Genomic DNA, 13,981 nt, shown 5'->3' with positions numbered 1-13,981 from the left:
GGAGAAGGAATGGCGACCCACTCCAGTATTCTTGCCTGGAAAATTCTATGGACAGAGGAGCCTAGCAGGCTACAGTCCAAGGGGCTGAAAAGAGTTGGACATGACTGAGCACACACACACACAAGATGACATCAAACTTTTAGTGCTTCTGCACAGCAAAAGAAATAATAAAAAATCAAAAGGCAACCTACAGAGTAGGAGAAAATATTTGAAAGCCATATATCTGATAAGGAGTTAATATCCAAATATATAAGGAACTCAATAGCAAAAACCAAATAATCCAATTTAAAAAAAGGCAAAGGACCTGAAAGAACATTTTTTTTTCTAGGAAACACATCTAAATTACTAATGAGTATATGAAAAGATGTTCAACATCACTAATAATCAGGGAAACACAAATCAAAAACACAATGAAATATCATCTCACACATGATAGAGTGGCTAACATCAAAAAGATAACAAATATCAAGTGTTATTTAAGGATGTGGAGTGCAGTGTGCCTTTGTGCACTGTTGGTAGGATTGTAAATTGATACAGCCACTATACAAAATAGTATGGAGGGTACTCAAAAAATAAAAGATATAATAAAACTATCATGTGATTCAGCAATCCTACCTCTGGTTGGGTATATTTGAAGAAAGCGAAGTCACTATCTGGAAGAGATTTCTGTATATCACACCCGTGTTCACTGCAGCATTATTCACAATAACTAAAACATGAAAACAACCAAATTGTCCATCGATGGATGAATGGACAAAGAAAATGTGACACACACACACACACACACACACACACACACACACACACACACACTGGAATATTATTTAGCCACAAAAAAGGAAATTCTGTCATATATGACAATATGGATGGATGGACATTGAAGGCATTATGCTAAGTGAAATAAGTCAGATAGTGAAAAACAAATACCATATTATCTCACTTATATGTAGAATCTAAAAAAGTCAAACTTATAGAAACAGAGTAGAATGGTGGTTGCCAGGGACTGGGTACTGGGGAAAATGGGAAGATATTGGTCAAAGCATACACAGTTTCCATTATAAGATGAATAAATTCTGGCTACCTAAGGTACAACGTGGTGGTTATTGTTAACAATGTTGTATTATATACTTGAAGGTTGCTTAGAGGATAGATCTTAAATGTTCTCAGAAACAGTGGTAGCTATGTGATGTGATAAAGGTATTAACTAACTTTATTGTAGTAGTCATTTCACAACATATACATGTATCATATCATCATGTTGAACACCTTAAATTTATGCAGTGCTATGTGTCAATTGTCTCTCAATAAAGCTGGGCAGAAGGAAGCAAAATGGAGGGTAGAAGTGAGAGAATGGTGTTGGAGCTTTGTAAGGGTGTGTTAGGAGAGGTGAGGGAAGGTTAGGTAGGGTTTGTTTTTTTCGTTTATTGTGAATCTGAAAGAACAAGGAAAAGAAACCAGGACTAGAGCTTTCCTGGAGGCACTATCAAGCCAACACTCCTGGAATAAGATCTGAGGTAAGAGTTGCCAACAAACACCCAAAACAAATCTGCCTATAGCCAAGCCCAATCTCTACTCCAAAACACAGTCCCACTGCTCCACCCAGTGGCAGTCTTGAGATAGTGCATAAAGGATATCTGCCAGAGCCACTCAGATTACATCAGAACCTTGACGTTGCAGGGAGGAGTGGCCACCTTACTAGTCTTTTTTTTTTAATCCCCAGGGACTCTGATGTGCTGCTGCATTTGAGAATGGCTGGCCAAATTTGCACTTTCCCTATGACATAGAGACTTTTCCTGGTGCCAGTTGGAACGGCAGGTGGCACCTGGGCAAGGTGCTAACGTAGGCTATCACTTTGTTTTTTTCCGTTCTCTCATCAGGAGTTTAATTCTTTCTCATCAACTGCCACTTCTCAGTGAACACTGTGTATTGGGTGCTGGGAATACAACACTGCACAAGACAAATAAGGCTTCTGTTTTACAGTGAAGAAGACAAGCAAATCTGTACAGATGGCAATAAGCTCTATGAAGGAAAAGGACATGGCGTTGAGACAGAAAACAACTGAGGTAAGAGAAGACCTCTTTGAGGTGACACTGAACTGAGACTTGGAGGATAAGAAGTCAATTATACCCCAAATAGCCAAAGCAATCTTGAGAAAAAAGAACAAAGCTGGAGGAATTAGGCTTCCTGACTTCAGACCATACCACAAAGTTATAGTAATCAAACCACCATAGTACTGGCACAAAAACAGACACATAGATCAATGGAACAGGATAGAAAGCCCAGAAATAAACCCACACACCTATAGTCAATTAATCTATGACAAAGGAGGCAAGAATATACAATGGAGAAAAGACAGTCTCTTCAATAAGTGGTGCTGGGAAAACTGAACAGCTGCACGTGAAAGAACAAAATCAAAACGTTTCTTCATACCACATACAAATATAAACTCAAAATAGATTAAAGGCTTAAATGCAAGACCTAAAACCATAAAACTCCTAAAAGGGAACATAGGCAAAACACTCTTTGACGTAAATCACACCAAGATGTTTTTTGACCCACCTCCTAGAATAATGAAAATAAAAGCAAAAATAAACAAGTGGGACCTATTTAAACTTAAAAGCTTTTGCACAGCAAAGGAAACCATAAACAAGATGAAATGACAACCTTCAGAATAGGAGAATATATTTGCAAATTAAATGACTGATAAAAGACTTCCCTGGTGGCTCAGACGGTAAAAGCGTCTGCTTACAATGCAGGAGACCCAGGTCCATCCTTGGGTCAGGAAGATCCCCTGGAGAAGGAAATGGTAACCCACTCTAGTATTCTTGCCTGGAAAATCCCATAGATGGAGGAGCCTGGTAGGCTACAGTCCATGGGGTTGCAAAGAGCTGGACATGACTGAGTGACTTCACTTCACTTCACTTCATGACTGCTAAGGGGTTAACATCCAGTATATATAAATAGCTCATATAACTTAATATCAAAAAAACAAACAACCTGATTAAAAAATGGGCACAACTTTTGCAGCAACATGGATGGACATAGATAATATCATACTAAGTGAAGTAAGTCATATAAAGACAAATATTATATGATATCACTTATGTATGGAATCTAAGATATAATACAAATGAATCTATACACAAAACAGAAATAGATTCATAGACATAGAAAACAAACTTACAGTTACCAAAGGAGAAAGGAAGGGAGGGATAAATTAGGAATATGGGAATAACAAACTACTATACATAAAATACATAGGCAACAAGGATTTACTGTATAGCACAGGGAACTATAGTCAATATCTTGTAATAATTTCTAATGGAAAATAAACTGAAATATGTATACACATAACTGGTTCACTTTGCTATATATCTGAAACTAATTGGAAGGACTGATGTTGAAGCTGAAACTCCAATACTTTAGTCACCTCATGCGAAGAGTTGACTCATTGGAAAAGACCCAGATGCTGGGAAGGATTGAGGGCAGGAGGAGAAGGGGACAACAGAGGATGAGATGGCATCACCGACTCGATGGACATGAGTTTGGGTAAACTCCGGGAGTTGGTGATGGACAGGGAGGCCTGGCGTGCTGCGATTCATGGGGTCGCAAAGAGTTGGACACGACTGAGCGACTGAACTGAACTGAACTGAACACAATACCATAAATCAGCTAAATTTCAATTTAAAGAAAAACAACAAAATGTGGACAGAAGACCTGAATGGACATTTTTCCAAAGAAGACAAACAGATGGCTAGCAGGCACATGAGAAGATGTTCAACATTACTAATCATCAGAGAAATGCAAATCCAAACCACAATAAGCTATCACCTCACACCTGTCAGAATGGTTATCCCCAAAAGAACACAAATAACAAGTGTCAGCAAGGATGTGGAGAAAAGGGAACCCACGTATGCTGTTGGTGGGAATGTAAATTGTATGGACAGCTGTGACTGAAGGATCAAAAAGGACAAGAATTAGAAAAGCGATCCATGACTTTGATCAGATGGTGGTAATTGAGGATCATAAGAAGAAGAGGACCAGACTGGAAAAATAAGAGTGCGGGATTTTTGAAGTTGAGATTTTTGGAACTAATATCGATTTTCATTAAGAAGGTCTGGGACCCTAGGCATGGCACCAGGAGTGAGTGATTAAGGTAGAGTAGATGACAAATCATGTGAAATGAGGAAGCTAAGACACAGAGGGGGCTGGGTGTTGCGTGGTGTAGTTGTCAAAGATTTGAGGTGGAGAGGAAGTGTAGCAAGGTTTCCAGGCAGTTTTTTTTTTTTTTTTTTAAGATTTACTTATATATTTTATTTTTTGACTGTGCTGGGTCTTTGTTGCTGCATGTGGCTTTCTCTAGTTGTGGTCAGCGAGGGCTACTCTTCATTGCCATGTGTGGGCTTCTCATTGTGGTAGTTTCTCTTGCTGTGGAGCACAGACTCTAGGTGCTCAGGTTTCAGTAGTTGCAGCACATGATCTCAGCAGTTGTGGCACGTGGGGTCAGTAGTTGTGGCACATGGGCTTAATAGCTCCATGGCATGTGGGATCTTCCCAGGCCAGGGATCGAACCAGTGTCCCTTGCATTGCAAGGTGGATTCTTAACCACTGGACCACCACGGAAGCCCCAGGCCGTCTTGAGTGTGCTCGCGATCATAAGTTTGTGGTCAGCCCAGCCAGGCAATTTTTAGTATTTTCAGCTGCTTCAATATAGACAAAGAAGTGTGTGGTTCAAGTAGTGCTGTGGATTGCCTAGTGGATATGATAGGGAGATAAGAGGAGAAAGGAAATGGACTGACTTTAACAAGGGAGAGTGTATTGGTTTCCTATTGCTGATGTAACAAATTACCACAAACCTAGTGACTTTAAACAGTACAAGTTTTTTATCTTACAGTTCTGAAAGTCAGAAGTCCAAAATGTGTTTCACAAGGCTAAAATCAAGGTGTCAGCAGGATTGCATTCGTTCAGGAGACTCTGGGAGCAAATCTGTGCTGTTTGCTTTTAAAAGCTTCTAGAAGCTCCCTGTGTTCATTTGCTTATAGCCCCCTCCTACATCTTAAAAGCCAGCAACATTGGGCTGAGTCTTCCTCATGCTGCCATCTCTCCAGTTCTCTCTTCCAATCCCCTCTTCCACTTTGAGGGAAACCTGTTATTGCACTGGGCTCATCTGCTTAAACCAGGATAATGTCCTTTATTCTAAGGTCAGCTGATTAGCAACCCTAATTCCATTTTAACCTCAATTTCTTTTTTTTTTAAATAAATTGATTTATTTTAGTTGGGGGCTAATTACTTTACAATATTGTAGTGGTTTTTGCCATACATTGACATGAATCATCCCTGGGTTTACATGTGTTCCCCATCCTGACCCCCCCTCCCACTTCCCTCCCCATCCCATCCCTCTGGGTCATCCCATTGCCCCAGCCCTGAGCATTTGTTTCATGCATGGAACCTGGAATGGGGTTCTGTTTCACATATGATAATATACATGTTCAAGTGCTATTCTCTCAGAACCTTCCACCCTCACCTTCTCCCTCAGAGTCCATAAGACTGTTCTATGCATCTGTGTCTCTTATTCTCTCTCGCATATAGGGTTATCGGTACCATCTTTCAAATTCCGTATATATGCATCAGTATACTGTATTGGTGTTTTTCTTTCTGGCTTACTTCACTCTGTATAATGGGCTCCAGTTTCATCCATCTCAATAGAACTGATTCAAATGTATTCTTTTTAATGGCTGAGTAATATTCCATTGTGTATATGTACCACAGCTTCCTTATCCATTCGTCTGCTGATGGGCATCTAGGCTGCTTCCATGTCCTGGCTATTGTAAACAGTGCTGCGATGAACATTGGGGTACACGCGTCTCTTTCAATTCTGGTTTCCTCGGTGTGTATGCCCAGCAGTGGGATTGCTGGATCATATGGCAGTTCTATTCCAAGTTTTTTAAGAATCTCCACACTGTTCTCCATAGTGGCTGTCCTAGTTTGCATTCCCACCAACAGTGTAAGAGGGTTCCCTTTTCTCCACACCCTCTCCAGCATTTATTGCTTGTAGACTTTTGGATAGCAGCCATTCTGACTGGTGTGAAATGGTACCTCATTGTGGTTTTGATTTGCATTTCTCTAATAATGAGTGATGTTGAGCATCTTTTCATGTGTTTGTTAGCCACCTGTATATCTTCTTTGGAGAAATGTCTGTTTAGTTCTTTGGCCCATTTTTTGATTGGGTCATTTATTTTTCTGAAATTAAGCTGCAGGAGTTGCTTGTATATTTTTGAGATTGTCTCTTGCTTCGTTTGCTATTATTTTCTCCCATTCTGAAGGCTGTCTTTTCACCTTGCTTATAGTTTCCTTTGTTGTGCAAAAGCTTTTAATTTTAATTAGGTCCCATTTGTTTATTTTTGCTTTTATTTCCAATATTCTGGGAGGTGGGTCATGGAGGATCCTGCTGTGATTTATGTCGGAGAGTGTTTTGCCTATGTTTTCCTCTAGGAGTTTGATAGTTTCTGGTCTTACGTTTAGATCTTTAATCCATTTTGAGTTTATTTTTGTGTATGGTGTTAGAAAGTGTTCTAGTTTCATTCTTTTACAAGTGGTTGACCAGTTTTCCCAGCACTACTTGTTAAAGAGATTGTCTTTTCTCCATTGTATATTCTTGCCTCCTTTGTCGAAGATAAGGTGTCCATAGGTGCGTGGGTTTATCTCTGGGCTTTCTATTTTGTTCCATCGATCTATATTTCTATCTTTGTGCCAGTACCATACTGTCTTGATGACTGTGGCTTTGTAGTAGAGCCTGAAGTCAGGCAGGTTGATTCCTCCAGTTCCATTCTTCTTTCTCGAGATTGCTTTGGCTATTCAAGGTTTCTTATATTTCCATACAAATTGTGAAATGATTTGTTCTAGTTCTGTGAAAAATACCGTTGGTAGCTTGATAGGGATTGCATTGAATCTATAGATTGCTTTGGGTAGTATACTCATTTGCACTATATTAATTCTTCCAATCCATGAACACGGTATATTTCTCCATCTGTTTGTGTCCTCTTTGATTTCTTTCATCAGTGTTTTATAGTTTTCTATATATAAGTCTTTTGTTTCTTTAGGTAGTTATAGTCCTAAGTATTTTATTCTTTTTGTTACAATGGTGAATGGTATTGTTTCCTTAATTTCTCTTTCTGTTTTCTCATTATTGGTGTATAGGATTGCAAGGAATTTCTGCGTGTTAATTTTATATCCTGCAACTTTACTATATTCATTGATTAACTCTAGTAATTTTCTAGTAGAGTCTTTAGGGTTTTCTATGTAGAGGATCATGTCATCTGCAAACAGTGAGAGTTTTACTTCTTCTTTTCGTATCTGTATTCCTTTTGTTTCTTTTTCAGCTCTGATTGCTGTGGCCAAAACTTCCAAAACTATGTTGAATAGTAGTGGTGAGAGTGGGCATCCTTGCCTTGTTCCTGACTTTAGGGGAAATGCTTTCAATTTTTCACCATTGAGGATAATGTTTGCTGTGGGTTTGTCATATATAGCTTTTATTATGTTGAGATATGTTCCTTCTATTCCTGCTTTCTGGAGGGTTTTTATCATAAATGGATGTTGAATTTGTCAAAGGCTTTTTCTGCATCTATTGAGATAATCATATGGTTTTTATCTTTCAATTTGTTAATGTGGTGTATTACATTGATTGATTTGTGGATGTTAAAGAAAGCTTGCAGTCCTGGGATAAAGCCCACTTGGTCATGATGTATGATCTTTTTAATATGATGTTGAATTCTGTTTGCTAGAATTTTATTAAGGATTTTTGCATCTATGTTCATCAGTGATATTGGCCTGTGGTTTTCTTTTTTTGTGGCATCTTTGTCTGGTTTTGGAATTAGGGTGATGGTGGGCTCATAGAATGAGTTTGGAAGTTTACCATCTTCTGCAATTTTCTGGAAGAGTTTGAGTAGGATAGGTGTTAGCTCTTCTCTAAATGTTTTGTAGAATTCAGCTGTGAAGCCGTCTGGTCCTGGGCTTTTGTTTGCTGGAAGATTTCTGATTACAGTTTCGATTTCCGTGCTTGTGATGGGTCTGTTAAGATCTTCTATTTCTTCCTGGTTCAGTTTTGGAAAGTTATACTTTTCTAAGAATTTGTCCATTTCTTCCAAGTTGTCCATTTTATTGGCATATAGCTGTTGGTAGTAGTCTCTTATGATCCTTTGTATTTCGGTGTAGTCTGTTGTGATCTCTCCATTTTCATTTCTAATTTTGTTGATCTGATTCTTCTCCCTTTGTTTCTCGATGAGTCTGGCTAATGGCGTGTCAATTTTGTTTATCTTCTCGAAAAACCAGCTTTTAGTTTTGTTGATTTTTGCTATGGTCTCTTTTGTTTCTTTTGCATTTATTTCTGCCCTAATTTTTAAGATTTCTTTCCTTCTACTAACCCTGGGGTTTTTCATTTCTTCCTTCTCTAGTTGCTTTAGGTGTAGAGTTAGGTTATTTATTTGATTTTTTTTCTTGTTTCTTGAGGTACGCCTGTATTGCTATGAACCTTCCCCTTAGCATTGCTTTTACAGTGTCCCACAGGTTTTGGGTTGTTGTATTTTCATTTTCATTCGTTTCTATGCATATTTTGATTTCTTTTTTGATTTCTTCTGTGATTTGTTGGTTATTCGGAAGCGTGTTGTTTAGCCTCCATATGTTGGAATTTTTTAGTAGTTTTTTTCCTGTAATTGAGGTCTAAACTTACTGCATTGTGGTCAGAGAAGATGACTGGGATGATTTCAATATTTTTGAATTTACGAAGGCTAGATTTATGGCCCAGGATGTGATCTATCCTGGAGAAAGTTCCGTGTGCACTTGAGAAAAAGGTGAAATTGATTGTTTTGGGGTGGAAAGTCCTGTAAATACCAATTAAATCTAGTCTATTGTATCATTTAAAGTTTGTGTTTCCTTGTTAATTTTCTGTTTAGTTGATCTATCCATATCTGTGAGTGGAGTATTAAAGTCTCCCAGTATTATTGTGCTATTGTTAATTTCCCCTTTGATACTTGTTAGTATTTGCCTTACATATTGTGGTGCTCCTATGTCGGGTGCATATATATTTATAATTGTTATATCTTCTTCTTGGATTGATCCTTTGATCATTATGTAGTGTCCTTCTTTGTCTCTTTTCACAGCCTTTATTTTAAAGTCTATTTTACCTGAAATGAGTATTGTGACTCCTGCTTTCTTTTGGTCTCCGTTTGAATGAAATATGTTTTTCCATCCCTTCACTTTCAGTCTGTATGTGTCCCTAGTTTTGAGGTGGGTTGCTTGTAGACAGCATATATAGGGGTCTTGTTTTTGTATCCATTCAGCCAGTCTTTGTCTTTTGGTTGCGGCATTCAACCCATTTACATTTAAGGTAATTATTGATAAGTATGGTCCCGTTGCCATTTACTTTGTTGTTTTGAGTTCATGTTTAAACATCCTTTCTGTGTTTCCTGTTTAGAGAAGATCCTTTAGCATTTGTTGGAGAGCTGGTTTGGTGGTGCTGAATTCCCTCAGCTCCTGCTTGTCTGTAAAGCTTTTGAATTCTCCTTCATATCAGAATGAGATCCTTGCTGGGTACAGTAATCTGAGTTGTAGATTATTCCCTTTCATTACTTTAAATATGTCCTGCCATTCCCTTCTGGCCTGAAGAGTTTCTATTGAAAGATCAGCTGTTATCCTTATGGGGATCCCCTTGTGTGTTATTTGTTGTTTTTCCCTTGCTGCTTTTAATATTTGTTCTTTGTGTTTGATCTGTGTTAATTTGATTAATATGTGTCTTGGGGTGTTTTGCCTTGGGTTTGTCCTGTTTGGGACTCTCTGGGTTTCTTGGACTTCTGTGACTATTTCCTTCCCCATTTTAGGGAAATTTTCAACTGTTATCTCCTCGAGTATTTTTTCATGGCCTTTCCTTTTATCTTCTTCTTCTGGGGCTCCTATGATTCGAATGTTGGGGCGTTTCATATTGTCCCAGAGGTCCCTGAGGTTTTCCTCATTTCTTTTGATTCTTTTTTCTTTTTTCCTCTCTGCTTCGTTTATTTCCACCTTTCTATCTTCTACCTCACTTATCCTATCTTCTGCCTCCGTTATTCTACTCTTGATTCCCTCCAGAGTGTCTTTTATCTCCTTTATTTCATTATTCATTATATATTGACTCCTTTTTATTTCTTCCAGGTCCTTGATAAACATTTCTTTCATCTTCTCAATCCTTGTCTCCAGGCTATTTATCTGTTGCTCCATTTTGTTTTCAAGATTTTGGATCATTTTTATTATCATTATTCTAAATTCTTTTTCAGATAGATTCCCTATCTCCTCCTCTTTTGTTTGGTTTGGTGGATATTTATCATTTTCCTTTACTTGCTGAGTATTTCTCTGCCTTTTCTTCTTGTTTATATTGCTGTGTTTGGCGTGGCCTTTCTGTATTCTGGTAGCTTGAAGTTCCTCTTTATTGTGGAGGTTCCTTACTGTGGGTGGGGTTGGACGGGTCGCTTGTCAAGGTTTCCTGGTGGGGGAGCTTGTGTTGGTGTTCTGGTGGGTGGAGCTGGATTTCTTCTCTCTAGAGTGCAATGGAGTGTCAAGTATTGAGTTTTGAGATGTCTATGGATTTGGTGTGCCTCTGGGCAGCCTATATATTGATGCTCAGGGCTATGTTCCTGCGTTGCTAGAGAATTTGCGTGATATGTCTTGCTCTGGAACTTATTGGCTCTTGAGTGGAGCTTGGCTTCAGTGTATATGTGGAGGCTTTTGGATGATCTCTTATTAATTAATGTTTCCTCTGGCTTTCAGTCTTATTCTTGCAGTAGCCTCAAGACTTCTCCATCCATACAGCATCGATAATAAAACTTTTTAGGTTAATGGTGAAAAGATTCTCCACAATGAGGGATACCCACAGAGGTTCACTGAGTTACATGGAGAGATGAAGGGGGGGGGCGTTGAGGTGACCAGGAGGAGAAGAGGGGGACTCAAACGTGGAGAGTGCAGTCTAGCCAGTTTGAACTTCCCTCTGTGCTCTCCACAGTCTGGAACCCTCAGAGAGGTTCACGGAGATACATAGAGAGGGAGGAGGAAGGTAATAGAGGTGAGCATGAGTAGAAAGGAAAGAATCAAGAAGGGAGAGAGAGATCTGGGCAGTATTCTGTTCCCGAAGTGTTCTCTGGTGCCCAGAACACCCTCAGAGATTCACAGAATTGGGTTGAGAAGAGAAGGAGGAGGGTGGGAGATAGAGGTTCCCTGGGGGAGAAGAAAGAGCGTCAATAGGGGGAGAGAGTAATCAAGCCAGTAATCACACTCCTGAGTGAAAATGGGTACTAAAGATTGGGTTCTTAAATGTACAAAATTGATATCAAATATGTAAAACAAAGATTGAAAATCTAGAGTAGAAGTTAGACTCTTAGAAAAATACAATATAAAAAAAAGAAAAAAGAAAACAAAATCACAAAAAGTATAAGATATATGTATGCAGTTTGCTTTAAAAATAGGGTTTTTTTTTTGCAAGGTAATAGTGGGTTATAAAAATGAAAATTAAAGGTGTAATAGAGGACTTAAAAAAAAAGAAAAAAATTAAAAAGAAGAAAAAAAAATGATAATAGTAAAAATATATCGAGGACTTTCTCTGGAGCTGTTGTGAGCAGTGTGGGGTCTGTTCAGTTTCAGATAGATCCTTGTTCCTGCTTATACTTTTCAAGATCTATAGGCCCCTTTCAATGTAGTCGGTGTTAAATACAGGGATTTTAATCTGTTGGCCTGTCACTTCCAAAGCGCTTCCCTCTGTTTATTTGGCTTCTGTTTGTAGGTCTTTTCAGTGTCTAATTTCCACCCTGCCACAAATGGGCAGAGGTGGTCTCTTTAGGTTCGCTTGTTCAGTCATGCTGTGGGGAGGGAGGAACACTGCAAACCAATATCACTGGCGTGTGTGTGGAGAGCTCGCAGTGTCTCAGCCGCACTGGGTTTGCCCCCACTCACGGCGTGTGTGCTTTCCCCGTCTGCCCTGCTCAGGCTTCAGGTTACTCTGCCGGGGAGTGGGCCCTGAGATGCGTGCACTTCTCAGGTCTAAGCCACTCAGGTTCAGGTTCCCGGGTACTCCACAAAGGCACAGACTCGGTTGGGCCCGCGGTTTGTGCCGATCCCCGGTCGGAGCAGCTCAGGCAGCCAGGAGTTTGGCGAGCGCACTCTCCCCTGTTGGGGCGGTGCGGCTTATCACCTCCCTGGTCCCTGCCTCAGTTTACAGGCGTGCCCGGCTCCGGTGTGCCTTGTGTTAGTTTTGCGGAGCTGGTCTCTGGCTGGGACTCTCTCAGCGGCTGTCGACCCTCTGGGATCTCAGGCAGTCTTTGCTTAGAAACTGGAAGCCTGTTTGCAGTTTGGTAGTGGGTGCCCTCTCTGGGGCCAAGTTTGCCCCTTTCCAGCTCTGGCTGGCTCCACCTGCCTGCTGCGCCAGCTAGCTCTCCTCTGGTATTGTTCAGTCCTTTGTTCTGTGAGCGGGCCGGCAGCGCCTTAGATTTGGGCTTTTCGCGGGTTAGTTCTCTCTCTCTGGCTGTCCCACAGTTTAGGTTGCTATCTCACTTTAGCTCCCTCAGATTGCCCTGAGGGCATTCGGGCCCGGTCCTTACCCTAAGCAGTGCCGCCCACTCCTCTCCGTTCAGCCCCCACTTGCTGGTGGCGGATGCGAGCGTCTGGGGTTCTTTGCTGGGAGTTGCCTTTAGGCACGTAATCTGTGGGTTTTATTTATTTTTTCTCCTGGTTATGTTGCCCTCCAAGATTCGAAATCTTCCCCCAAACCCACCGGTGAGAGGGTTTCCTGGTGTTTGGAAACTTTTCCTCTTTTACGACTCCCTCCCCAGGACGGGTCTCCGTCCCTAACTCTTTTGTCTCTCTTTTTATCTTTTATATTTTCTCCTACCTCCTTTCGAAGATAATGGTCTGTTTTTCTGGATGCCTGATGTCCTCTGCGAGCATTCAGAAGTTGTTTTGTGAAGTTTGCTCAGCGTTCAGATGTTCTTTCGATAAATTTGTGGGGGAGAGAGTGGTCTCCCCATCCTATTTCTCTGCCATCTTAGCCCCGCCTCTTAACCTCAATTTCTCTTTGCCATATAACCTAAAATATTCACAGGATTTCAGGGATTAAGATGTGGACATCTTTGTGAGGGACATCATTCTCCCTACAGGGTGATCAGGATGATATCAATGCATGGACTCTACTGGGTAAGGAGGCAAATGGAGAAAACAGTGGGCAGATGAAGAGTGAAACAGTGGTGCAATCAATGAATTGGAGAAGTAATATAATGAGCTTGAAGAACTGTAGTGCTAGAGTAGAAATTTTCAAAATGGTGCAGTTTCTGATGATGACAAAGGCTAGGATAGGATCACATCATAGAGGTGAGTATCTGATGCAAAGTTGTAGAAAAGACCAGATAAAGCAGTCATGGGATCTTGGCATGGATGAGCTAGAGGGTGAACTCCAGGATGGCTCTTGCTGGTCCAGGTGTCCACATGGTTGAGGGAGCTCCCAGGAATGGCTGTCACAAGTGTCTATGTTCCCAAGTGAGCTATGGTTGTTTTTTGCCCTCCAGGACACTCTCTAAGATCAGCAGAATTGTAAAATTACAAATCAAAAACATACCTCAGAGAAGCAAGAAGTAGCTAGTGTATTTCAGAGGTGTTTTGCAGAAACCAGACCCACTCAAATGGAGAGTGGTGAGTGGTAAGCACATAGTCCACATTTGGACTGGAGCCTGGACACTGGTAATGTTAACCCCTGTGGCCTCACCTGGTTACCTCACCACCCACCGATCAGAGAACTATGCATAAGGTGATCACATTCCCCGTTATCCTCTCCCTCACCTTGCCTTTAATCCCCTTCCCTGAAAGCCATCAGGAAGTTCAGGTCTTTCCAGCATTAGCTGCCCCTTACTCTTTGCTCGGTACCTTGCAGTAACTGCTGTGCTTGCCTTCACCACACACACATAAAAAGGATGTA

Source organism: Giraffa tippelskirchi, chromosome X (assembly GCF_054371585.1).
Source record: "Giraffa tippelskirchi isolate mGirTip1 chromosome X, T2T-mGirTip1v1.2.pri, whole genome shotgun sequence".
NCBI lineage: Eukaryota > Metazoa > Chordata > Mammalia > Artiodactyla > Giraffidae > Giraffa > Giraffa tippelskirchi.
This window is presented reverse-complemented; position numbering follows the sequence as displayed.